The 25,217-nt window shown below is 36.9% G+C and overlaps 2 long non-coding RNA genes across 3 annotated transcripts in view; one reads left to right on the forward strand and one right to left on the reverse strand.

Moving 5' to 3' along the window:
* The window catches only part of Gm35822, a 74,630-nt gene extending 53,917 nt beyond the window's left edge, over nt 1-20,713 (forward strand). For both annotated transcript variants that reach the window (XR_377341.2, XR_377342.2), the window contains exons 3-4: nt 5,690-5,850; nt 20,438-20,713. This is a non-coding gene — a long non-coding RNA (predicted gene, 35822). The remainder of the gene's footprint in view (nt 1-5,689; nt 5,851-20,437) is intronic.
* Nucleotides 20,714-22,055: 1,342 nt separating this feature from the next.
* On the reverse strand, nt 22,056-24,966 carry AA545190 (EST AA545190). Its single transcript, NR_033776.1, has 3 exons — nt 24,850-24,966; nt 24,085-24,221; nt 22,056-22,836 (listed from the first exon to the last, which is right to left on the reverse strand). It is a non-coding gene; the product is annotated as an EST AA545190 (long non-coding RNA).
* Nucleotides 24,967-25,217: the final 251 nt, after the last annotated feature.

Below are 25,217 nucleotides of genomic sequence, written 5' to 3' on the forward strand. Positions count from 1 at the left end.
CCTAATAATTCAAAACAGTCAGCTGGATTCATCTTTTGAAGGGTTTGATAACAAGCTAGGGGTAGAGAGGCTTTGAGAGGTCATGCTAAGGATTGGAGATAATAAGTTTTCAACAGGAAACATGTAAGAGAGACAAGCTCCTGCATAAGCTGTATGGTCCCATGCGGTCAACCCCAGATACATGTACAAAATAATAAAATTACACTGACTTAGGAGGTTGTAAATACATGTCAGCATATATGCTCATACACACATATACACATATGCACATGTATGTAACAATAGTATTTAATAAAATACATCATGAATTTTGGAGAAAATTCTGGGACAAGGAAGAAATTTGAAGGTAACAGGTAGGCAAGAATAATTAGATACAGTGGTCAAGTGTGAATCTCACACAAAATGACATTAAAACAAACACCCAAGAATAAAAATAAATTTTAAAAGAAGAAAACCTAGGGACCCAGCTCAGCTGACAACCTTCAGCAAACCCATGAGGTCCTAAGCTCAGATCCTCAGCATCCGTATGAATATCAGGGTGTGGTGAAGTACACCTACATCCACAAAGGCAGGAACGTTCCAGTGACTCAATGGAGGGCTTGTTTAGATAATCATTGAATTCCAGATTCAGTGAGAAAGTTTATCTTAAAAATTAAGAGATAATCAATAAATGATAACTTACTCAACATCAACCTGTTGTCTCCATATTCATATTCCAATGTGCACACAACATTTGCCACCCACATGTGCACATACACACATATAATGTACACACACTCCTAAGTGAAAAGAAAAACTTTATTTTCATTTATATTGGTTATTTTACTTATATTTTACTTATTTACATTTCAAATGTTATCTTCCTTCCCAGTTTCCCCTCTGCAAGTCCCCTATTATCTCATCCCCCTGCATCTATGAGGGTGCTCTCCCACCTGCCCACCCACTCCTGCTTCAGCAACTTAATATTCCCCTATCCTGGGTCATCAAACTGCCACAGAACCAAGGAACTCCCCTCCCAGTGATGCCAGAAAAGGAAATTCAATGTTATATATCCAGCTGGAGCCATGGGTACCTCCTGAGTACTCTTTGGTTGGTGTTTTAGTTCTTGGTAGCTTTGGGGGTTCTGATTGGTTGATACTGTTGTTCTTCCTATGAGATTGCAAACCCCTTCTGCTCCTACAATTCTTGCCCTAACTTTCCCATTGGGGTATCCACTCTCAGTCCAATGTTCTGCTGTGTACATCTGCATCTGTATTGGTCCAGTTCTGGCAGAGCCTCTCAAGGGACAGTCATACTGGCTGCTCCACTCTTTGTCCCTGCATTTTCTTTGGACAGGAGGAATTCTGAATGGGGGTGACTCCATCCCTCAACTGGGGACCGTGCCTATCCACTGGATATGGTCTCTACAGTATTTTCAACAAATGGTGCTGGTTCAACTGGGTCAGCATGTAGAAAAATGCAAATTGGCCTTTTCTTATCTCCTTGTACAAAGCTCAATTCCAAGTGGATCAAGGACCTCCACATAAAACCAAATGAATCTAATAGAAGGGGAAGTGGGAAATAGCCTTGACCATATTAGCACATAGGGGAAATCTCCTGAACAGAACACCAATGACTTATGCTTTAAGATCAAGAATCAACAAATGGGACCTCATAAAATGGCAAAGATTCAGTGAGTGAGGCAAAGGACACTGTCAATAAGACAATACAGCAATCCACAGATTGGGAAAAGTTTCTTACCAATCCTACATCCAAAGGGTGCTAATATCCAAAATATACAAAGAAATCAAGAAGTTAGACTCCAGAGAATCAAATATGTTAATTTAAAAATGAAGTACAGACTTAATCAGAGCTAATTCTCAACTGAGGAATCTCAGCACTTAAAGAAATTTTCAACATCCTTAGTCATCAGTGAAATGCAAACCAAACAACCTTGAGATTCCACCTCACACCAGTCAGAATGACTAAGATCAAAAACTTAGGTGACAACAGATGCTGGCAAAGATATGGAGAAAGAGGAGCACTCCTCCATTGCTGGTGGGATTGCAAGCTGGTACAACCACTCTGGAAATCAGTCTGGTGGTTTCAAAGAAAATTGAAAGTAGTTCTACCTGAGGACACAGCTATACCACTCCTGGGCATATACCCAAAATATGCCCTGATATATAACAAGGATACATGCTCCACAATGTTCATAGTAGCCTTATTTATAATAGCCAGAAGCTGGAAAGAACCCAGAAGTCCCTCAACAGAGGAATGTATACAGAAAATGTTGTACATTTACACAATGGAGTACTACTCAGCTATTAAAAACAATGATTTCATGAAATTCACAGGCAAATGGATGGAACTTGAAAATATTCTCCTGAGTTAGTTAACCCAGTCACAAAAGAACACACATGGTATGTACTCAATGATAAGAGTACATACAAAAAGAAGCTCAGAATACCTACTCTACAACTCAGAGATCTTATGAAACCCAAGAAGAAGATCACACCAAAGGGTGGATGCTACAGTCCTATTCAGTAGGGGGAAGAGAATAACCTCTGGGAAGTAGAGGGAGAGAGGAATCTGGAAAGGATAGAGGAGGGGGAGGGAAAAGGGGGGCAGTTCAGATATGGGAGGAGATGGTGGAGAAATACAGAGGAAAATCTTGTTCAGGTATTAAAGGTGTTTGTCAAAGAAGAGGGAATTCTGTGAGCTTGCAGGACTCTCACTATATCATCCTGTGCAACCATAATGAGGACAAGATGGACACTCAAGGTCAAAGATAAGATGTAGCTCAGAAAACCTAGCAAAATTAGATCAAAACAAGTTTATTATCTTTCAGAACAGTATTCTGTACTACAACAAGCTTAGTTTCTCCACATTCCATCTCTAGGGCACATACTGCAAATAAATGAGGAACATTTACTAGATCCTCTAAAGTGTATATGACCACATAGGATTTAAATACTTTCTATATAACATATTTGAACTGCTATACTATTCATGATCAGACAAACAAGATGTAGGAATTTGAACAACTTTCTTGGATTATGTTGACATTTCTTTTCCCTCTGTTGTAGTTATGAATTGCAAGACATCCATCAGTATAGTTGAACCTATAGAGTCATCTAAGAAACTATACTTTCTGGCTTCATGTAATCCTTGCTACATTATCTACCTTCTAATGGTAGATGCATGAGTGAAAATGGTTCCTTTTTAAAGGTTTTAACCTCTCATTCAATTTCTGGCGTAAGTTAAGTACATCTTTTTAGTCTACTCATGCATACAAAATATGATACCCTGACTTGTCAATGAGTTCTTCTCACAAAGAAAGTGCGAGAGAGCCCATTGATTACTTTTGAAGAAAAAAAATATCGATAAATTCTTTAAGCAGAATTTATCAGCCATACTTTCTATATAGAGCACAAGTTTAAGCAAAAGTAAAGAGGTAGGGAATAGCGACAAGGTACATTTATGCTACTAGAAATGATTTGGGTATTTCTTCTACTCTTCTGATCCTCAGCACCCATCTAAACATGCTGAGTGCAGCAGTGTGCACCTATAATCCCAGAGTTGGGAAAGCAGAAGTAGGAATCCTGCAGCTTGCTGGCTAGCTGCTTTAGCCCAATTAGTGAATTTCAGATTCTGTGAGAGACCGCTTTTCCAAACTCCAATGGAGAGTGATTGGGGAATATACTCATTTCTGACATCAGGCTTCCACATACATAAATGTACTCACACACACACACACACACACACACACACACACTTTAAATTTTCTCTCACATTCTCTGGGACTTTTTCTGCTTGAGCTATTACATGGGCTTGTTGACATAGATAGCTTCAGAGAACAATCAAATAACAAGATATATGATCATTGCCAAAGTGCTCTAAAAAATATAAACAGTCTTTTTTAATGAACATTAAGTAAAATGTCAAATGATCAATACACACAAAATGACCACTTCATTTGCTATTTTGTCTGTTAGAGAAGAAGACGATTAATAAACTAGACAACTAAACTCAGTAATTTAAATAATTATACAGTGATAGTCAGAAGGCATCCAAGAGGAAGAGCATATTGAACATAATGACTTTTGTCAGGCTTCCATGCAATGTCCTCATGTTGAATCAAGTAGAAGTTATCATTGCTTTGCAGTATTTATAAAGATAATTAAACTCTAGATGAATTCCTGACAACATGATTATAATGTTCATTGCAAGACCAAGCCCCTATTGTTTGCAATATTCTTTTCTTACATTTTTATAATAAAATGTTCTCAGTTTTCCTTTATGTCACCAGAGACTTTGTCCTCCTTTAGCTGACTTTCTTTCCTTTAAGTACATAAGTTCCCAAGTTCATACACTTACACAACTTAGTATCCACTTTGAAAAAAAATTTAAAATCTTTCAATCTTAACATTTAAAGCCTTTAGTTTGTTTTCTTCTTCAACTACATGTCTCATCTCCCCGAGCACTCTGTCTCATTGCCCCAGTGTTTGCTGGGTAATACAAAGTCCCTCTAATCAATGGATCCAAAATTGGAAAGCCAAACAGGTGTTGTGCATTGTTCTTTCTCTCTTTAAAGCCTAGAACAATTCAGCCCACTCACAAAGAAGGCTGTGCTCTGTTTCATACCTTCTCCTCATTCCAGTGTGTTGGGAATATTAATCACAAGTTCACTTGGCTTCACTTCTTGAGTGTATATTATTATCATAAATCACACACAAAAATCCCTGGACAGGTAATATGTCTAGAATGTTGATTCAGAGAACATCTTTACAAATAAAATTCAGATGGAGAGATGCTCTTACTTAATTTTAAAGACATATCAAAACCTGTGCTGAGGTACTTCTCATGCTAGAAACAGTGAATTCAAAGTGTCGTGATCATATTTTGGCATCTTTCTACAGTCACACCCACATTCTGTCAGGGCTTTTGCTTGAGAAGGGAACTGCAGACCATTCTGTATGCTGGCACCATCACTTTTAGAAAATAGTGAAATTCTTGGTTTGACCCACATATTTTGTCAGTGTTCTCCCACCATTCTGCTATCGCTTTTCTGATCTACGTGCCATTTCTTTTGTTTCAGCCATACCAACTTTGATTCAATGACTTTAAGAGCCCACATTCCTTTCCACTACAGTAACTCCAAATCCCCTTGGCACTGTTTGAATTACACTTTTATCATAAAGACTTTCATGATTAGCATGTGTAGATTCTTTTTCAATACGTGCATGTCACTCTACAATAATATGGTTTCTTTATAGACTTCATAACTTCTAATTATAAATTTGAGTGATCATGCCTTTTCGGAACCATGTCACGTCCTTTGTACAGTGAATAAAAGGAGTAAGGAGTTTCATGGTGACCATGAATGGATGAATTGTAAATATTTTGGGGGTAGATATTGAAATAAATTTCTAGTATTAAATTGAAATAGCATGTTATTGACATAAAAGTGGGAGAACCAAAGCAGTATAAAGAAATACTCTGTTCAAATACTAGTACCATAAATATAGGAATGTTTGGAGTAAAACAGTTGGTTGTTTGGGGAGGGGGTATGTGGGAGGAGTTAGAAGATGAATGTGAGGAGGACATGCTGTTTGAAACTTTACAAACATTAAAGAAAGAGAAAGTGGTGTATATTTTTAAAATAATTATTACTTAAATATTGTGTGTCTGTCTGTCTGTCTTGCAGCTTGGGTTCTGGAACTCATCAGGGAAGAGGACCTGAGTTTGGTGCCAAGCACTCACATAGCAGGTCACACACATTCATAGCTCCAGGTCCAGAGAATCTGAGGGCCTCTGCTGGTCTTCTAGGACACCAGACACACAAGTGGCACAGAATCAATCGTACATGTAAGTAAACACCCATACAAAGAAAAATAAAAATGTTAATAAGCCATTTTGTAGATATCTTCTCCCACATATGTCAGTAATATTATAACAAAACATGGAATTCAGTTGGGCTCAGTTTGTGACCTTTATAAAATTCAGAATTAACATAATTCTTGATATTTTGATCCATCAAATATATTTTAGTTTCAGTTTGTCAATACTCACCAGATTATTGCTGAGATTATGGTGAGTTCACACTGAATCTATAGACTAACTTAATGATAATTTGTATCTTGACAATAATAACTATTCATGTCTAGAATATAGTTATCTATTTCCTTGATTGTGATTTTATAGTTTTTTTTCCATTTAAATAGTATATACATCTTATTGTATCTACATGGTGATACTTTATTTAGGTATTATAAGTAGTAATATTCATAGCTTAAAGTTACAAATTTTTATTATTCCTATACCCAAACAATGCTTTCAGTATATTAACCTTGTAATATGAGCCTTGTTATTTGAGAAAAACCTTCTTTTCCTGAATATTTTCATGAAATACCATTAGAAATGATATTAGCTTTGTGATTTTTATACATGTTCTTCATTAAATTGAAGAAGTTGCTTCTGTTTCTAATTGTCTATGTATCTTCTTTGTAATAGGTAATGATTGGGTTTTTCTGACGAGTTTCTACTGTGACTGGTTGACCATGTGATTATTTTTCTTTAACTGGATGAAATATTCTGCTCTAATTGGTTCTAAAAACTTGAACCATCCTCCATACTTGACACAAATGACAGCCTCCCATAGTTTATAATATTATTTGACATGTTGGATTCACTTTCCTATTGTTTGCTGCAAACTTTTGATTTTATGGCCAAGATATATACATATAATTTTTTCATTCTTTTAATTCTATTACTTGATTTGAGTATATGGGTTATAGTGTCCTGAAACTGGATTAGAAAGTGTTCAATCTTTTCAGTCTTTCTACTTTCCTGGAAACCATTTGCTGAAACATTCACATAGCACATAGTGTAAAAAGGACTTGCAGAAAATAAGACTTTGTTATACAGATCTAAGATGCACAGAGGGAGGGCTTCCCATGGTCCTATGATTTGGTTTAATGTTGTTGGGGAGTCTGATCCTCTAGACTGTGAATTTTGCCAGTATTTCCTAGTGCTGTGCTTCCACAAAATGAGTAATGGTGGCTGGAATTCTTTGAGAATGCAGGATTTCCTAACTCTTGTATTTGATTGAAAAATTAGGTAATAATCTGGTTTTATTGATATGAATTCCAACGAAATAAGAGAACTTCCATGCCTTTCTCAGAGAAACGAGATATTGTAGATAATCCTAAAATTAAATTATATATGTTGTAACTCTCTTTTATATTCTGCCCAAATCATTAATTTAAGGGAATTGCTTTACTTTATATCAAGTAGAAAATAATCTAACAAGAGACAGTATGGCAATTTCCACTAGGTAATGAAATATCTATGTGGGGCCATTTATCATAATTTATATATGATATTACTAACAGTTAAATGTATTGAGAGTAATATCAAAAGTTCCTTACATGAATTATGACAATTAATATATCTACAGCTATAAAACTTAGATACCTTTATTAATGAAAACACTGAGCCACACAAAGGAATTATATAACTTATATTATATGAGAAACTGGCTCCAAAATGGATATCTACAATAAATGGAGGTATTCAGCTTTTCCAAATAAACATCAGTGTTTCATTTATAATTTCTTCATGAGTGGTGGGCTGATAGATAACAACATTCTATTGAAATGTACACATATTCTTCATGTCATTCCTCCCCCAGGTGCCAAAATGGGCACTGGCAACATCTTTCCTGACTCCTGGGTGTATCCTTTATCCACCAGGGCTGAAAAGCTATAGAAGCTCTCCTGCAGATGAAGACAAATCCTGCCACAGTGCACAGCTGGTCCTCGAAAATATTACTGTTGACTAGATATTTTTAGTCATTTAATTTTTGCTCTGTAAGCTGAATTTCAGCATGCTTTACTGATTGACACATCATATTCTTCCCATCTTTTCACTCTGCCCATGATTTTCTTTGGATATACACTACAGGAAATATGTATTGTTTTAAATTACATATCATATACACAAAGGAAACAGAGGGAATAAAGGGGAGGTTTAGCTCACAAATATACTGCTCCATTTAATACAAGCTAAAGTTTGCCAGCTCTCAGCTTCAATACTGAAATCACATTGTACATATGTGCTATCATAGTATCAATGTAGGATAAATCACATTAGCACAATAGTAGGCTAAGTTAGGAAGGAACTCTCTTCAAATTGTCTCCCTGGGGTCTCCCAAATTGTCTCCACAGGTCAAAGTCAGAGTTAGGAGCTTTACTGAGAGGGGTAAATCATGATTTTGATTGAGAAATAATGTTTACATTATCACAAGATTAACACACAAAAAGGAGTAATTTCAATTTCCTGGCCTTAAACTTATTTCACAACATACTATAAGAATAACATATTCTCAGAGCTGATATGATGTAAGAAATTCAAATAAACTACATAAATTTAGTCTCTTTGATCTAAATCTTAGTTTTTATTGCATATTTTCAAATATAGTTAGGCAGAGAATAACATTCAGTACATCTTTAGAAGACATTAATTACAAGGAATATTTTTTAACCTAATCTCCTTAATTTTCACTTGCAATCTCAAAGTATTTTTGAGATAAAAGATAATCTTTCTGCACAGTCACATTATACATATAGAAATGAAAACTGTAAAGTTATATCATAAATAAAAACATTTCACGTATTATGAGATATAATATATTGGGTGTATTTTTGTTTTCATATATACGCAAAAGTGTATTTTATAATGTATGTTAGATACTTAACTAAGGTTTTATATTCATTTGTCATATCAACCATCATCATAATAACAAAACCCCTACCAATTTGAATCTGTTCATTCAACAGTTAGCAATTAACCGATACATAAATACATTTTATTTTCCTGTGTGAGGTGGAGTATGTGTACATGTGTGTGCATTCTAATATTTTTGAATGGATGTACTCTTGCCAAGGCACATGTGTGGACAATCTTATGAGTCAGTTGTTTAATGTCTCACACTAAATCTTCCAGACAAGGTTTCTTTGCTGTTCTCTCCTGTCGGTACTAGGCTAGCTTGTCTATGAGCCCACGAAAAGTCTCCTCTCTGCTTCTCACCTTGCCTTAGCAGAAATAGAGAAGCAGATATGCAGTGCCAAACTAAGCTTTTAAGCTTTTACCTCTAAAAGCTAACTCAAGTAGATCCTCATGCTTCGATGGCAAGTGCTTTGTGTACTGAACCTTCTCCCAAGGCTGAAGTAATTGTTTCTACAGGGAAGATTAGTAGCAATTTAAATGATGGTCCATCTGCTCAAAGGACAGGAACTCAAGACAAACGTTACTAATTATTGGCAACATAACTTCAAGCAAATGTGCTGACTCCCCTGACATACAGATTCTTCTTTTTATAAAAAGTAAATAATAACACTTATCATATAGACATAGATAAAAGTTAAATTTAATACATTTAAAATTCTCAGAACTTTCTCTGGAACATAATGAGGACTCCATATATATCATTGAATATTATATCCCATCTTGATTTATGAAATTTGCTACTTCATATTTGAATAAATGTAATGATATCCAATGTTTTCAAATATGTATATAGAGTTACTTTTCATTTTCCAAAATCCCTTTTGTTGGATATATTTTTTATTATGTTGCAAGCTGGTGCAGCAAATCAAACTATGCATTTGTATGTCCATAGAAAGCTTCTTGTAGTTGAGTCAGTATGCCAGTGTTATACAAAGTTCTTGAGTTTAATGTCTAAATCAACAACCATAACATTTTTTTTAATTTGAAACTAACATTTACAAACTAAAGTACTGACATAACTTGTGCTCTTTTCTGTAGTGATAATTTCTTCATGTTCCTACTGCTTTCATATTTATTCATTCATTTTTTTCTTTAATGAAAGAAGATTAATTTTCTAGATTTATTTTCCACATAAGTTGCTATAATGGAGAAAACTAGTTGTCATTCACTGAAATCAAAATAGCCTGGATTAGTTGAGATATTTATTTATTGTATAGAATAAGGCGGAGTGATTGACAAGCTTCATTTTAAGGAGAACATTCATAGAGTTCTATCAAATTACAACTCTATGTGTGTGTGTTTGTTGTGGGTGTTGTGTGTGTGCATACGTGTGCGCGAGTGCACGCATGCACACACACACAAGTACAAGTGTGCAAGTACATGCGAGCATGTGTGTGAGTGTAATGAGCAGAGGCGTAAGTATACCATTAATAATTTCATAAAGCACCAGTATAAGGCCCATTTCTGATTCTGAAGTTTTACTTGATCAGTGATTCTAAAACCAGAGATTTAGAAATTCCCTGAGCATACTGCTCCTTTGTTGTTTCATTGACAATCTCTTTCCCACCCTATCTTCAACTCATAAGCTAACATTTGGTCTCATCTCAAAAACTGCAGACAACTTTTATTCTCCTGACATTCTCTTCTCATGTGCCTACCACTTCTTTTTGTTGTTGTTGTTCACTTAATACACATTTCTTTCTAATTTAAGGACATAAGATAAGGGCATAAGCCAAATTTTAATCTTGAGGGAGTTTAAACACAAGTGATGAAATCTTAATATTAATATGCATTAATCAAAACTATTAGTTTGAAGTATGAAAAAGAATAGAAGTGACCTCTTCCTTGGATGTAGCTCAGTTGGTTGAGTGCTTGCCTAATGTGCATGACACCCTGAGTTTAATACCCAGCTCTATAAACCCAGCTTGTAATCCCAGCCAGAGCTCCGGAGGGTGATATAGGAGAATCAGAAGGGCAGGAACTTCTTGAATTGTCTGTATCCTGTCCAAATCAAATGAAATGATTAAGAATAGATTCCTTGTAAACATTTTATGATACTACAGTAAAAGCCCATCCCTGTGGCCTGTAAGGGCTTTCAGATCATACTTTGAGGAAAGTTCCAAGACTTTGCTGAGCTTTGAACCTTGATCACTTTCCAGGTGTAAGATAATGAACGTAAGACATTATCCTGTGCTATTAAAATTCCCCTGAACTGGACATAATAGAATATAATTTTCTTCCAAATCTCAATTATAAATCCCAAAATATCCTCAATAATCAGCTCAGGGCAAGATAAGGAAATGCTAAGAACATTTATCTCATAAATTTGAGCTTCAAAGTGTTATCTTGAACTCTCTCACTCTCACAGAAGTATCGAAGCAAAGGCCGGGCTCTCATTAAAGCTTATCTGAGGCCAGAGTTATGTGCTATGGCTTATTGCCTCAAGTACCAATTAATATGGAATTAAAGAAATGAAAACCCAGTGATTCATACCTTTGCTGGCAAGTCTTCACATGTCAGCATAATGCTAAAACATCAATTGTCATTTTAGTCATGGAGTACTTTATTGGGCACCTAACACTGCAGGTTTTGTCAGTGGATATATAGCATTTATTTTTAACAAAATGCGGAGGAGATTTGGTGAACATTTGCTTAAAAGCTAATAAAGTAAAATAGGAGAGGTATTTTCAAATTGGTAAGTTAAACATGAATATCAATTATAAATGAGGTGAAAATGCTTAATACTTGGAGACTGGAAAGAGCATATAAAATATGACTAAGGATCACCATATTATCAAGGTTGAGTTGTCATCTTAGAGGTCTATAAAACAGAAGCAAAGAATAATTAGACAGCAGTGTCAATGGATGCTGTATTTAGGGCTATTGATGATGGAAGACAGGGTAACAATGGGTTAACAGAGGATTGGCTCTGTGTTTTGTTGTGGTAATTTTTGTTGTTGGTGCTGTTTTGTTGTTGTTGTTGTTGTTGTTATTGTTGTTGTATGTAACTGAGAAGTATTTCATAAACCTCATGGCAGTTAAATGCAAACTGAATGTTACCCAGTGTCTCCTTCAGATACTCAGGCAGTTTGCATGTATATCAGTTTGGGTATCAACATAGTTTGTCTACCTGAATGAAGTCTTAGCTAGTACCATATCTGGAGGTAAAACTGCTATTGTGTTTCTTCCCAGAGATTTCTAAAACAGAGAGCATGTAGACCTGTCGCTATACAATGAAAACCACACTTACAGAAATCTAAGCACACATACCAACTGAACACACCACTAAACATAAGAAAACTTCAAAAAACTAACAAGGATGGAGCTGTCATCAGCAAGCAGGCAAGGCTTTAGCAAGATGTCCCCTTGCTAAAGAGACTTCTTGCGATGTGCACAGATAAACATGTGTTCTTATGTTATTGAAGACATTTAAGAGACAGATGGAGCCTAAGCCTCTAATATTTGTGACTGAAAAGCCACTGCCCACTTTTGGATTCCTGCTTTAGAAGCATCTTTGCAGTAGCACTAGCTGAAAACTGTGTCTTTGCTATGTCAGAAAGGGACAGAGATAAAAGTCAGTGGGTTCTGCCCATTGCTGTACACAAAGGAAAATTTTAAAAAGGGCCACAATGATTTATTGGCCTGCATGGCTGGACTGCTCAACTGCTTCTTGAGTAAGCTTTAAGTCTGGACTTTCCCATCACCCTTTTCATAAGGGAACACAATCAATGCACCTTGGGCTAAAAAGGAGGTAAATAAGGTTACCTAAAAAGAATCTAACATCTTTTCTGTAGAGATTAACAAACTAATTTCCTTAGCTTTCAGACCACATATTTTGTCTGAAAAATGCTCAGTAGTTCAACTTTACTGTTACCAACTTCATATAACCTTTGAAATTAAAAGTATACATATCAAAATATTTTATGAAAAAGTACATATAGCATAAAACAAGTAAAACCAATAAAATGAATATTGCTTATATCCAGGGATATGCCTATATGCATATAAGCAATTTTCTGGGAAAAAATGCAAAAGTTTATTTATATCATTTGACTATTTCATAGTCAAGAAATATGGTATAGATATCTAGCATAAACACAAAATGTCTAAGACTGAAATGGAAATTGTAAAGAATACTACATGCTCATCAGAAATAATATTCTTTCTCTGTCTTTACAGATAAAATGGGAATACTAATATTTGCCCACTGTGCTATTTGGTTGTTACTGCAACTGTGATAAAATCTAGAAGTAGGAAGCAAGCCGGGCAGTGGTGGTGCACGCCTTTGATCCCAGCTCTTGGGAGGCAGAGGCAGGTGGATTTCTGAGTTCAAGGACAGCCTGGTCTACAGAGTGAGTTCCAGGACAGCCAAGGATACACAAAGAAACCCTGTCTTGAAAAGACAAGAAAAGAAGGAGGAGGAAGAGGAGGAAGAGGAGGAGGAGGAGGAGGAAGCAAATCTGAGGGAGTGTTTAATTAGATTGGTCTGTGAACATGTCTTCTTGATTGTTGATTTTGATATAGGAAGAGCCACTGTGGGTGGCACCACCCCTATGCAAGCACTTCTGAGCTATATAAGAAGGTTAGCTAAGAATGAGCTAGTGAGTTATCCAGAGAGCAAGCCAGCAAGCAACATCCTTCCTTGATTTTCCTCAGAGTTCCTGCTGAGACTCCTAATTGGATGTCACTCAATGTTATATTGTGGCCTAGGAATGTAAGTCAAATAAATCTATTCCTTCTCAGATTGATTTCAGTCAGAGTATTTTATCATAGCAAAAGAATACCAAATGAGTACTTCAACAATCAGAACTATTAGGATAATGTTAAGGCTTTTTAAAAGTAGTGATGATATCCTGAGTTAAGTCCATGCTTACCTAGAATCTTGCCTGAAAAATAATACTTATTGCAATTCTTTTGCTTTTTATGATTCTATTAATCAATACACATCTTTGTTTGTTTGTTTGTTTGTGAGAGTATTTATCACATTACTTTGTGTGAAGAGGATGAATGTCATCTAATTCATCTACAATGATCATCCGCAGGCTATAAGAACAAATAAAACAGAAGTGGCCCAGTCCAAAAGGTGGAATTCTCAGAGTAATACTGACAAAGGCAGACTTTGACTAAAGACCTAAAGCTAACTGGATCATTACTGGTATAAGGGCACACTAAAACATCACAGACTTGGGGCTGGAGAGACAGCTCAGAGATTAAATAAGCACGGACTGATCTTTCAGAGACCCTGAGTTCAATTGCCAGCAACCACAAGGTGGATCACAACCATTTGCAATGGAATCCAATGGCCTCTTCTGGTGTGTCTGAAGACAGTGACAATGTACTCATATACAGCAGATGCTGGCGAGGATGTAGAGAAAGAGGAACACTCCTCCATTGATGGTGGGATTACAAGCTTGTACAACCACTTTGGAAATCAGTCTGGCGGTTCCTCAGAAAATTGAACATAGTACTACCGGAGGATCCTGCAATACCTCTCCTGAGCATATATCCAGAAGATGCCCCAACCGGTAAGAAGGACACATGCTCCACTATGTTCATAGCAGCCTCATTTATAATAGCCAGAAGCTGGAAAGAACCCAGATGCCCCTCAACAGAGGAATGGATACAGAAAATGTGGTACATTTACACAATGGAGTACTACTCAGCTATTAAAAAGAATGAATTTATGAAATTCCTAGGCAAATGGATGGACCTGGAGGGCATCATCCTGAGTGAGGTAACACATTCACAAAGGAACTCATACAATATGTACTCACTGATAAGTGGATATTAGCCCAGAAACTTAGAATACCCAAGATATAAGATACAATTTGCTAAACACATGAAACTCAAGAAGAATGAAGACCAAAGTGTGGACACTTTGCCCCTTCTTAGAATTGAGAACAAAACACCCATGGAAGGAGTTACAGAGACACAGTTTGGATCTGAGACGAAAGGATGGACCATATAGAGACTGCCATATCCGAGGATCCATCCCATAATCAGCCTCCAAACGCTGACACCTTTGCATACACTAGCAAGATTTTGCTGAAAGGACCCAGATAGAGCTGTCTCTTGTGAGACTATGCCGGGGCCTAGCAAACACAGAAGTGGATGCTCACAGTCAGCTATTGGATGGATCACAGGGCCCCCAAAGGAGGAGCTAGAGAAAGTACCCAAGGAGCTAAAGGGGTCTGCAACCCTATAGGTGGAACAACAATATGAACTAACCAGTACCACAGAGCTCTTGACTCTAGCTGCATATGAATCAGAAGATGGCCTAGTCGGACATCAGTGGAAAGAGAGGCCCATTCATCATGCAAACTTTATCTGCTTCAGTACAGGGGAACACCAGGGCCAAGAAGTGGGAGTGGGTGGGTGGGGGAGTAGGTGGGGGAACATGTGGGTGACTTTTGGGATAGCATTGAAAATGTAAATGAAATAAATACCTAATTAAAAAAACAAAATAAAAAAAAAAAACAAAAAGAAAATCACAGACTCTGGAATATGACGGGAAATAACTTCTTCACAGATTAAGACTAATTACTAATAAATTATTATAAAATCATTGTGATTCATATTGATATTTATGGCCCTTCCCCCTGACTGATGCTGACTTTCCCTATTGACCTTCACTTTCTGTTGTCTTTCTAGCTCAAAAGTTCCCCTATGTTCCCAAACACAGTTCTCTTTCCATCAGTTTCATTGCTATGCTCCTATCATTACAACGTTCAGAATCTCCCATCTTGTGAATGTATCAATATCTCAGTCTAGTTCAACTGTGGGCTTATGTGCTATGAAGACTGAAGAGCTCTGCAGTTCTTCTCTCAGCCAGGCATCCTCCTGTAGCAAACTACTCCCATGCTTCGCTGTCACAGAAAAGCACTACTAGAGAATTTGCTGCAAGATCTTAGCTCAACATTTCTTAACACCTTGACTTACATTTTGGACACAAATAGGATTACTTTTGGTTTAATGATCTTACAAATTTGGGTACCTCAGTTACTTACCATTTCTTTAAATTTGCCTGACAGTATTGCATTGGCTCCTTATAATCCAATAGTTAATCAAATATAATTATTCTAAAATTTTCTTCCACTTCTTTTCAGTAAAATTTCCTATATACTCTCTGTCCTGAGTTTACAAAGAACATCAGATTTGAAATGTACTTTCAGTCTCCTTCACAGTAACTATGTATTACTCTGTTTTATCATCTTTGTAACCAAATGTCTGAGAGAAGTAACTCATGGGAAAAAGAATTTAATTCAGCCCACAGTATCTATCAATCAGTCCATTATATCAGGAGTTACACAGGAGAACCGTTCACAGTATGTTTGACAGGACACAGAGTGAAGCAGCAACAGAGTGGAGTCAGCCTAACACAGCTTCCAAGAACATCTTCCAACTCATCTGCTCCCTCCAATCAGGCCCTGCCTCCCTAAGTTCCCTTGCATCCAGCAGTCTGTTCAAACTGAATCCATCAATGCATGATCATCCACTAGCCTAGTGAATTTATCATCTAACTGGGGGGGTTGGGCAGCATGTTTAATATGTAAGAATTAGTAAAGAGGAAAATTAATTAGGTAGATAAATACATTTTTGACTTACAGTTACTAATTATAACCTTTTATCAAAATATTGTGTAGGCATAAAACCATCTCTTGCTTAAAATACTGGCTTATTTGAGCACAAATAGAATGACATTTAGTTTAATTCTAGAACACAGCATAAATAAATTGATTTTAGGTATGGGGACATAATAATAGCTGAGAGGTTGTATCAGAACTCAGGATGAAAGAGAAAATTTTTCTTTAGGGGATAGTTTACATCAAGACTCAGAATGAAGAGTCGGAGGCAAAGAGAACAGGAGCCTTTATTAGAGATGGTTACTAAAGAAGTTGTCAAGTGTACACCTCTTAGGTTGCCAGATGATGTGGCAGATGCTGCTCAACAAATTATTTACAGCTTCTTCATATAACACTTAGTGATGATAAATTATTCATTGACTGTTTTAATGATTTTAATATCCTCTGCTTTCTACTTATTGGAACAGTAAAATTGCACTTTGTTGGAAAAGTTTTGGAAACTTTACTCCAAATTCTGATTCAATTCTTTGCATAGAAACTGTGCTAGTTATTTGATGTATTACCTTGACGAAAATATCTGGGAAAAGCAATTTAAGGAAGAAAGGGATCAGGGTTTGTTCCCAGTCTGAGGGTACAGTCTATCACAGCAGCAGGAGCATGGGCTCGCTGGTCACTTGGCCAATGCATCCACAGGTGAAGCAGAGGGAGCTAAGTACTGGTCCTCTACTCATTTTACCCCTTCTCCCTTTGTGTTTGGTCTAGCACTCCATTCCTAGGGATGGCACTGTCCTCATACAGAGTGAGTATTCCCTAAGCAGTTAAATCCCCTGGAAACCCCATTAGGGAAACCCTCAAGAATATCTCCCAGATGATTCTATGTCAGTAAAGTTGACAATGAGAATTAGCCATCACAATAACTAAGTATGATTCCAGATGTATCATAGATTTTTTTTATCATAGTTATTGCGTAGTTGCAGTATTTACTTGTCTTATTGCTCTTATGAAATACCTGGCAAGAGCAACTTCTGAAAGGAAAGTGTTTATTTTGAACACAGTTTCAGCATACAGTACTAAATGGCAGGACTGGCATAGATATACTAACATGAGGCAACTGATCACAGTACACAGATTGTCCAGAAGCAGAGATAGAGAACTTATGCTCAACTCCTTTTCTTCAACCTGAGGTCTCAGTCCAAAGATTGTCACCACCCACATTTAGAATAGGTAGTCTTACATAAATTAACTGGTCTATGAGTAAATCCCTCATAAAGGTGCCTAGAAATTGATGTCTATGCTGATTCTAAACCCAGTCAAGTTGACCACCAAACTAAGCATCATAACAATAGTAGTACTAAATCAGTTACCATTTGTTAGCTATCTACAACAGTAGTTCTGTGTTTCCTATGCACTATCTGCAAAGTCCTCCCTAAAATCCTATTTTAAAGTTGTTCATAAACACCTAAGAATGCTCCTTTTGAAATGAACACAAAGATATAAGATACAATTTGCTAAACACATGAAACTCAAGAAGAATGAAGACTGAAGTGTGGACACTATGCCCCTCCTTAGAATTGGGAACAAATCACCCATGGAAGGAGTTACGGAGACAAAGTTTGGAGCTGAGACGAAAGGATGGACCATGTAGAGACTGCCATATCCAGGGATCCATCCCATAATGAGCTTCCAAACGCTGACACCATTGCATACACTAGCAAGATTTTATCGAAAGGACCCAGATGTAGCTGTCTCTTGTGAGACTATGCCGGGGCCTAGCAAACACAGAAGTGGATGCTCACAGTCAGCTATTGAATGGATCACAGGGCTCCCAATGGAGGAGCTAGAGAAAGTACCCAAGGAGCTAAAGGGATCTGCAACCTTATAGGTGGAACAACATTATGAACTAACCAGTGCCCCGGAGGTCTTGACTCTAGCTGCATATGTATCTAAAGATGGCCTAGTCAACCATCACTGGAAAGAGAGGCCCATTAGACACGCAAACTGTATATGCCCCAGTACAGGGGAACGCCAGGGCCAAAAAAAAAAAAAAAATGGGAATGAGTGGGTAGGGAAGTGGGGGGGAGGGTATGGGGGACTTTTGGGATAGCATTGGAAATGTAATTGAGGAAAATATGTAATAAAAAAAATAAAAAAAAAAAAAATAAAAAATAAAAGGTTATTCTGGATCGATAACCACAGTCGGCCTTTGGAGGTGTTGTCTCAAAGTGCATGTGAGCTAGTAGGTGTTCTGTACTCTAATCCTGATGTCACTTCAATATATTGATTGGACAGCTCAATCTTATGATTGTCACAATATTTCTGCGATTATTTGTTTAGCATTTCTAGACTAAAATGTCAGTTTTAGTAACTAAGATTTTTGTTCATAAATTCTATGTATGGAAATTCTGATCACTATTCCAGGTTTATCTTAAGTATCAATTCCTTCGTCGAAACATTCTAAAATTAAACTAGCAGAAATTAATAGCATTTTCTTGATGTTTACTGCATAGAAATTATATCTCATTATTTTAAAAAGTGTGTTCTATCTTGGTAGATACTTTTAATATGTCTCATAGCCCATAACAAATATTTGATACTCAACATACTCAGTAAATGTTGATTGAGCAAAAGTTAAATGATTGCTTTTAAAATTAGGTACCTAGTGTTGTTCTAAAAGCCACAGCTGTTATCTTAAAGGGAATAAGCTATAGTTTATTCTGGAGACATTTTGCATCACCATGGCCCAGGGATACAGATATAGGTTACTGTAAATTCTACTTGCCAACTTAAAGCAGTTTCATGAAGTGTTTTTTTTTGTTTGTTTGTTTTTTTGTTTTTTTGTTTTTCTTTTTTTTTTTTTTAGTTATATACAACACAGAAAGTCATAAATCAAGGCAAACTTAAGATATATTCGTGGATACATCAGAGAGGCAGGCTAACAAAATAGGATCATTTATTCTATAGGCTCAAAATGCTAACTGGTGACATTATTGAATTTTTGGTTGGTGATCACTAGTGGTCTGCGAAATTAGTAAGTTTGAAAGGGTTTCTATTTAGTTAGGAGGTGTTAGTTCTAACTCAGAGATGTAGTAGTGGGTAAGGAAATGGCTGTTTCTGAGGGCCAGAACCAACCTAAAATATGATAATCAGCATCTATACCTGAAACATTCCAATCTTTCTAAAGTACTGAAATTCTAATCAGCCAATGAGTCTCGTAGACATTGTTTCTTTTCAAGAGTTTTAGCTCAGGGCCTGACAGTGCCTCCTTTCAGGGGTTTTTATTCAGATTAATAAGAAAAAGATGTCTAATATGGGATTATTAGCTCATTTTTTATTAATTAACATAGAATGTAGACTTATGGGCCCTACCTGGAATGCTAATTCTTAGGTTCCTTTCCACAGCAATCATAATTCTGTATTCCATGATTCAACCACATGGTAGGACAATTCACACAGGTACTTTTCTGGAACCCATGGAAGGAAAGCTGAAGGACTTGTCTGTTATCCTCCTTTTCCTGGCCATGAGAACCCTTGAGTTAATCAAGTCTCTAGGAAGCTAGCAGCTGGCCCCAGAGTTGAGCTTCTTCTGGAATCTACCTATCTATGTAGATTTCCTTGGGGTTGGCAATGTCAAACATGCTGTCTATTCAGACCCAGTTCTAATTCATCACTCAGGGAGTAACAATGGTGCGGAACTCACGTTTTCAATTATTGGAGGAAACAGGGAGACTTTAAATTGTCAAAATTCACTAATAAACTCAAAGCTTTTAACAGCTATTTCCTTTGCCTCTGAGCCTATGTGGCAGCAGCGTTTCCTCAGTACAAACCTCTGTGTTTTGAAATCTATGGGAATGGAAAATCATAACCACAGCCACAAGTAAAAGCACCTTTCTCCCTAAGTGACACAATTGTGCGACAAATGACACCATACTAAGAAGTATTTCCCCCGCAGGAGGTTAAACTAATCACTGCTCATTATTTTATTATCCCGCGAAATAGTCTGAAATCTGTGCCTTTCAATAGGAAATAAGAGGGTAATTTAAAAATGTACTAATGGAGTTCCTGCCATTTCTCTTCCTCCACAGGAAGAAAGCCACATGGAAATCTTTGCCAACTCTTGCTCTCCTGAAATGCTGCTGGAAGGAAGGCAAATGAGAGCTCTCCCCGAAACAGAAGCACAGCTGCAAGTGAGGTGTCTGGCCAAGCCCTGGTCCTTTCTCTGGCTGCTTCCTGAATTCAGCTTTCTTCTTCTGAATAGTGTTGATGAATTAGCATGGGGAGAGCATGTGCTGGACTCTGGGCTTGTGCCTCCAGGGCTTGGAGCCATAGCCTTCAGGAGCCATGCTGTGTGGGCCATTAAACAAATGACAAAGAAAGAAGAAAACACTCCTTAGCATAAATATCCAATGATTGATGGCAGGCTCTTTTATTTATCCCTAGTCGAACGTTTTCAATTCTATTCAAAAGTGTCAGACCCTGCTATCATACAAATCACCGGGAAAATGTTTCCTAGTTCACATAGCAGCCATTTTTTTTTTTTTTTCTGGTTTATGTCCTTCTTCTCTCTTGTGTCCAAAACACTATTATCCTCACCACGCCCAGCTTTGCCCTTGGCTCCTTTGCATGGTTGGACTGATTCAAGCTATTAATCCACAATCTCCACTTTCTCTCGATTTCTAAATAGTTTAATAAATTTAACTAGTGGCATGATTTAGTACTCTTAAAGAAAGGCTTATCCGTTTAAATTTTTATGACAGCATCTTAATACTTTGAGGAAGGTAAAGTATGCAGATTAAATTGATGGGAGAAGTTCAGTAAGCATGGGATTTCTCATTTTTAAAAAAGGGGGGCCTTTCTACAAGCAGTACTAGTCTGTTCCGTGTAGAGGTGTCCCCCACAGAACATAGTAGCAGCGGAATTGTGTGGTTGATCCCTTATTCTCTAATTCCCAGCACATTCGGTGGATTACATACTGTTTATGCATCCGGCAGCCTCCCTGAGCCCTGTTTCTTTACAGTACTTACTCCTGCTGCTAAAAGGAAAATAGGCTCTGACAATCCTCTTTGCCTGCCAGAGCCGCTGCCTCTGAAAGAACACATCCTGCTTCCAGGAGTCAAGCTGATCTCTGTGATCCTGGAATCCAACCGGAGTTCAAAAGCTTTCTGTGCGCCTCAAAGGGCAAAAATTGCTATTCGTTTAGGATTTACAGCAGCGCCCAAGCCTCCTCCCGTAAGAGCTGATGCTATCCTTCCTGACTCCAAGGCCTCTGCTGAACCAGCTCAAAGTGCAGATGAACCGGAAGGCCCCAATCTGCCTCTGGCTCAGACTCTTCAGCCTGACACAGTTCAGTTCAGGCACAATAATGAGGCCATTGAATTTCCCACTGCAGCTGGAAGCCGCTGGTAAATGCTAAAGCTAAGTTGTTGAAATGACTGTGCAGGGGAACTAACAAATGAAAAAGCGTAACCCAAATTTACCCTGTATTCCTACTGAATGGTTTAAAACATTTAGGCAAAGTGCTGCTATGATTCACTGTAAATCATCCCTAGAACACCTTGGCGGAGGTAACTGACAACTGAAAGAACACCTCAGGGGAAAAACTGGTAACGATGTATTTCCTAAAGTATTTTATAGAGCTCAATATCGTGTCTGTAAGAGAGAAGTAGAAAGTATCTTTCATTAAAATAGTAATAAGATAATTATTTCTCTTCATAAATATTTATTTTACCCAATTCTTTTATAAATACAAACAGAAGAAAATATTCTACTCAGAGCATATAACACAGGAACATTAGTTTTTAGATTATTAATCTGTTTATTTGAACAGGGAGACTAGGAACAAAGGTTAAAGATATTCTAAATTGATTTGAAAGACCTACCAAAATTACATATTTATCCTGATACATTAAAATATTTCCATGGATATATAGTTGAGCTAGAAATGCATCAAGTGCTTTGGATTATAATTACTTTAGAATTAGATATTTAGTGATTTTTATACATTCTCTGTGATATATTAATTGTAGTAGGTGATGATAACATACAGAAAGTATATGATATGTAAAATTTCTGAGAGAGTAAATACTTGACTGTGGCTGATAGCATCTCTTGCGACAGTTCTAACACACAGGATTGGTGGAGAACAGGGTGTATGAGAGCCCAGTTCCTCCCTGTTACAACTGAAAGACAGCCTTGTAGTCACAGGCAGTACCTGACTCCTCTATTCTGCTTGTCACATAATATCAGCCAGATGAAATAATGAGGTATGGAAATTCTCACCACTCCCTGAAAACCTATAAAAGTTAGAAATTCCTTTTGAGAGGGTTCTCTGAAGCTTTTGGGGGTGCAGAGCATCATGCTGTATAGAACAAGTATCCTTCATGGTCAGTCACTTCCAGCACTCCCTACTGTCTTGTTCTTGCATCTTACAAAGCTCTCCATCGTCAGGCCTGATCATGGGTTCTGATGGTTTTGAGACTCTCTCCTGAATAAACAAACAAATAAATAAATAATTTTGAAGGGTTGTTGGTCTCCACTTCATTTTCAAGGAACTAACATATTGTGATTTATAAGAAGTAAGTTCCAGAAAAAAAAAGACAGGTGAGAACTACAAGATTCAATTACTATTGCCCTAGTAGAAAGGGGGTTTGTGTAACTTATTTTTTATATTTCAGTAACAAAGTAACATTTTTGCCTCAAAAATGTAGGCAAAAGTTCCTAAATTTTAATACATTGTACATGAAAAAAAAAAAAACCACACACACACAAAATTTCATCTGTTGGGGGTGACATTTGGCAAATGATAATAAATGAAATAAAAACCACCTGGATATAAAACCCTGGAGGGTGAGAAGACACACTCAAGCTATGATTTCAGTTAGCAACATCTCTTACTCAGAAGTCAGAAGGAAGGTTTAATTGCACAGCTTTGAGGAAAGACTTCGATTCTACTCTGTGTTGTATAGTCATGAAGAGCATCATATCTGACTATGTCATTGACACAACCAAGGCAAACGAAGGTCTTTCTCTTGTTTAATATACCACGATCTTCAAAAGTCATGTCGTGTCCATTCATTCATTCTTCCTCTTGTTGCCACAGTTCTGAAAATCAACTGGTTCCCATATGGTCTCTATATAATGGACTACTGCAAGAAGCTCCTGCTTGTTACTGTTTAAAATTAGAATTTTTATACAATATCATTTTTGTAATTTGAATGAGTGTACTCTATTCGAAACAGAAACTGACTTCTAACATAGTGCATGAAGTGGGATGTGAGAGAGGTGGGTACGTATTTTCAACTCCTTTGTTCATTTTTCTACTTTCTTCCTAGAAATTGTTTCTGTCAATTTTAATTCTCACCAAGGTGAGCGAAAAAGGATGTAAAGAGACAGTTGCCTCCAAGTGCAAATAGCAATCAAAGATTAGTCTTTTTTCCGGCAATTCCAGGTTTCATTGGACCTGTCTTAAACAGTGTGTGGCCTTCCTAAAAAATCAGCAAAAAAGATAGGATGATATTTTAAATTCACGAGTTGAATGGTAATTTGGAAAAGACTTCAAAATTACAGTACAGAAGAAGAACAAAAGAACTGTCATAAATGAAATAATATAAAACTGCCTACCACAAGAATGTGCTAAGACAGTAGCATATATATATATATATATATATATGTATATATATATATATGCATATGCATGCATATTTAATACAGTGTGCCAGGGCTTCAGAGATACCTTTGAATGTTTTCACTGCTTTGGCACACAGTGCCAGGGACACCAATGCTCCTCCTCCTGGATCCCTAATCTCAGGCAGTGGAGAACTAATCTTTTGCTTTGAAGCTCCCTTCCTTGCTTTAGATATCATCCTCAATCTGCAATTAGAGCAAAACAAAACATCGACATGATCATAGCACCAAAGAGCCCTGAAATATAATGTCTTAAAAGACACATGCAGCCATGATAAGGAAGGAGCTATAAACAAATCCCTTTTGAATAAAATAGATTGTTTATAGGAAACATATACCTTTAAGAAGCCATAAGTTCTATGTCAACTTCCATTAGTTCTATAGGCCCTGACACATGTGAACTTCGAATCAGCTAAAGTCACTTAGTGTTAGTAGAACATAATTTTTTGCTAGTGGGCTTGTAAACACACTTGAAAATTGGATTTTCAAAACCTATGTCATGGCCCATTTGCAGTAGATCTGAGCACTGCTTATGTTCAAGTGGCACAGAAAAACTTAGCAATGTGCCTATGAAAAGGTGCTCTAATGCCATTGCCATTGCTAGGATGCTGTCTGAGGAGGTTGAATATGAAATAAAAATTTAAACCATAGTTTCTCTTTTTCTTAAAAAAAAAAAAAGGAAAATGTATTCAATGGCTTTGATTCAATTTATTCAAGATTTTTGTTATCCACTAATATTAATATAGATTTTAGTGAAAACATTCTATCATCTGTAAATGGAAATAAACTACTAGGACAACACTAGAAAACATACTTCAAGTACAAGTAAGCATGAGACACAGTGCTACTAGACAGCCTGTGAGATGTAGGCTCCTCTGAAGTTCCCGAAGCAGTGTTGGAAGCTGTATAACACCAGCAATAGAAAAGACCTCTGTATTGATAGATGAGGTGACCCCTGTAGAAGAAATGTTACTGTCACCAAAAGAATTAAAATATTTTGACCACTGAATGTATTTTGCAAACAAAACCCTAAAGTAGAGGGAACAATGACTAGAACGTATTGGTTGTACAGAAAGACCATTGGCAAGATGCCTGAGCAGTGAATGGCAAGCAATCTTCAGTCATACAAAAAAACCCCAACATTGTCCTATGGTGTTTACAGAATTAAAATGTGTGTGTTCA

This window comes from Mus musculus, chromosome 6, assembly GCF_000001635.26.
Source record: "Mus musculus strain C57BL/6J chromosome 6, GRCm38.p6 C57BL/6J".
Lineage (NCBI taxonomy): Eukaryota > Metazoa > Chordata > Mammalia > Rodentia > Muridae > Mus > Mus musculus.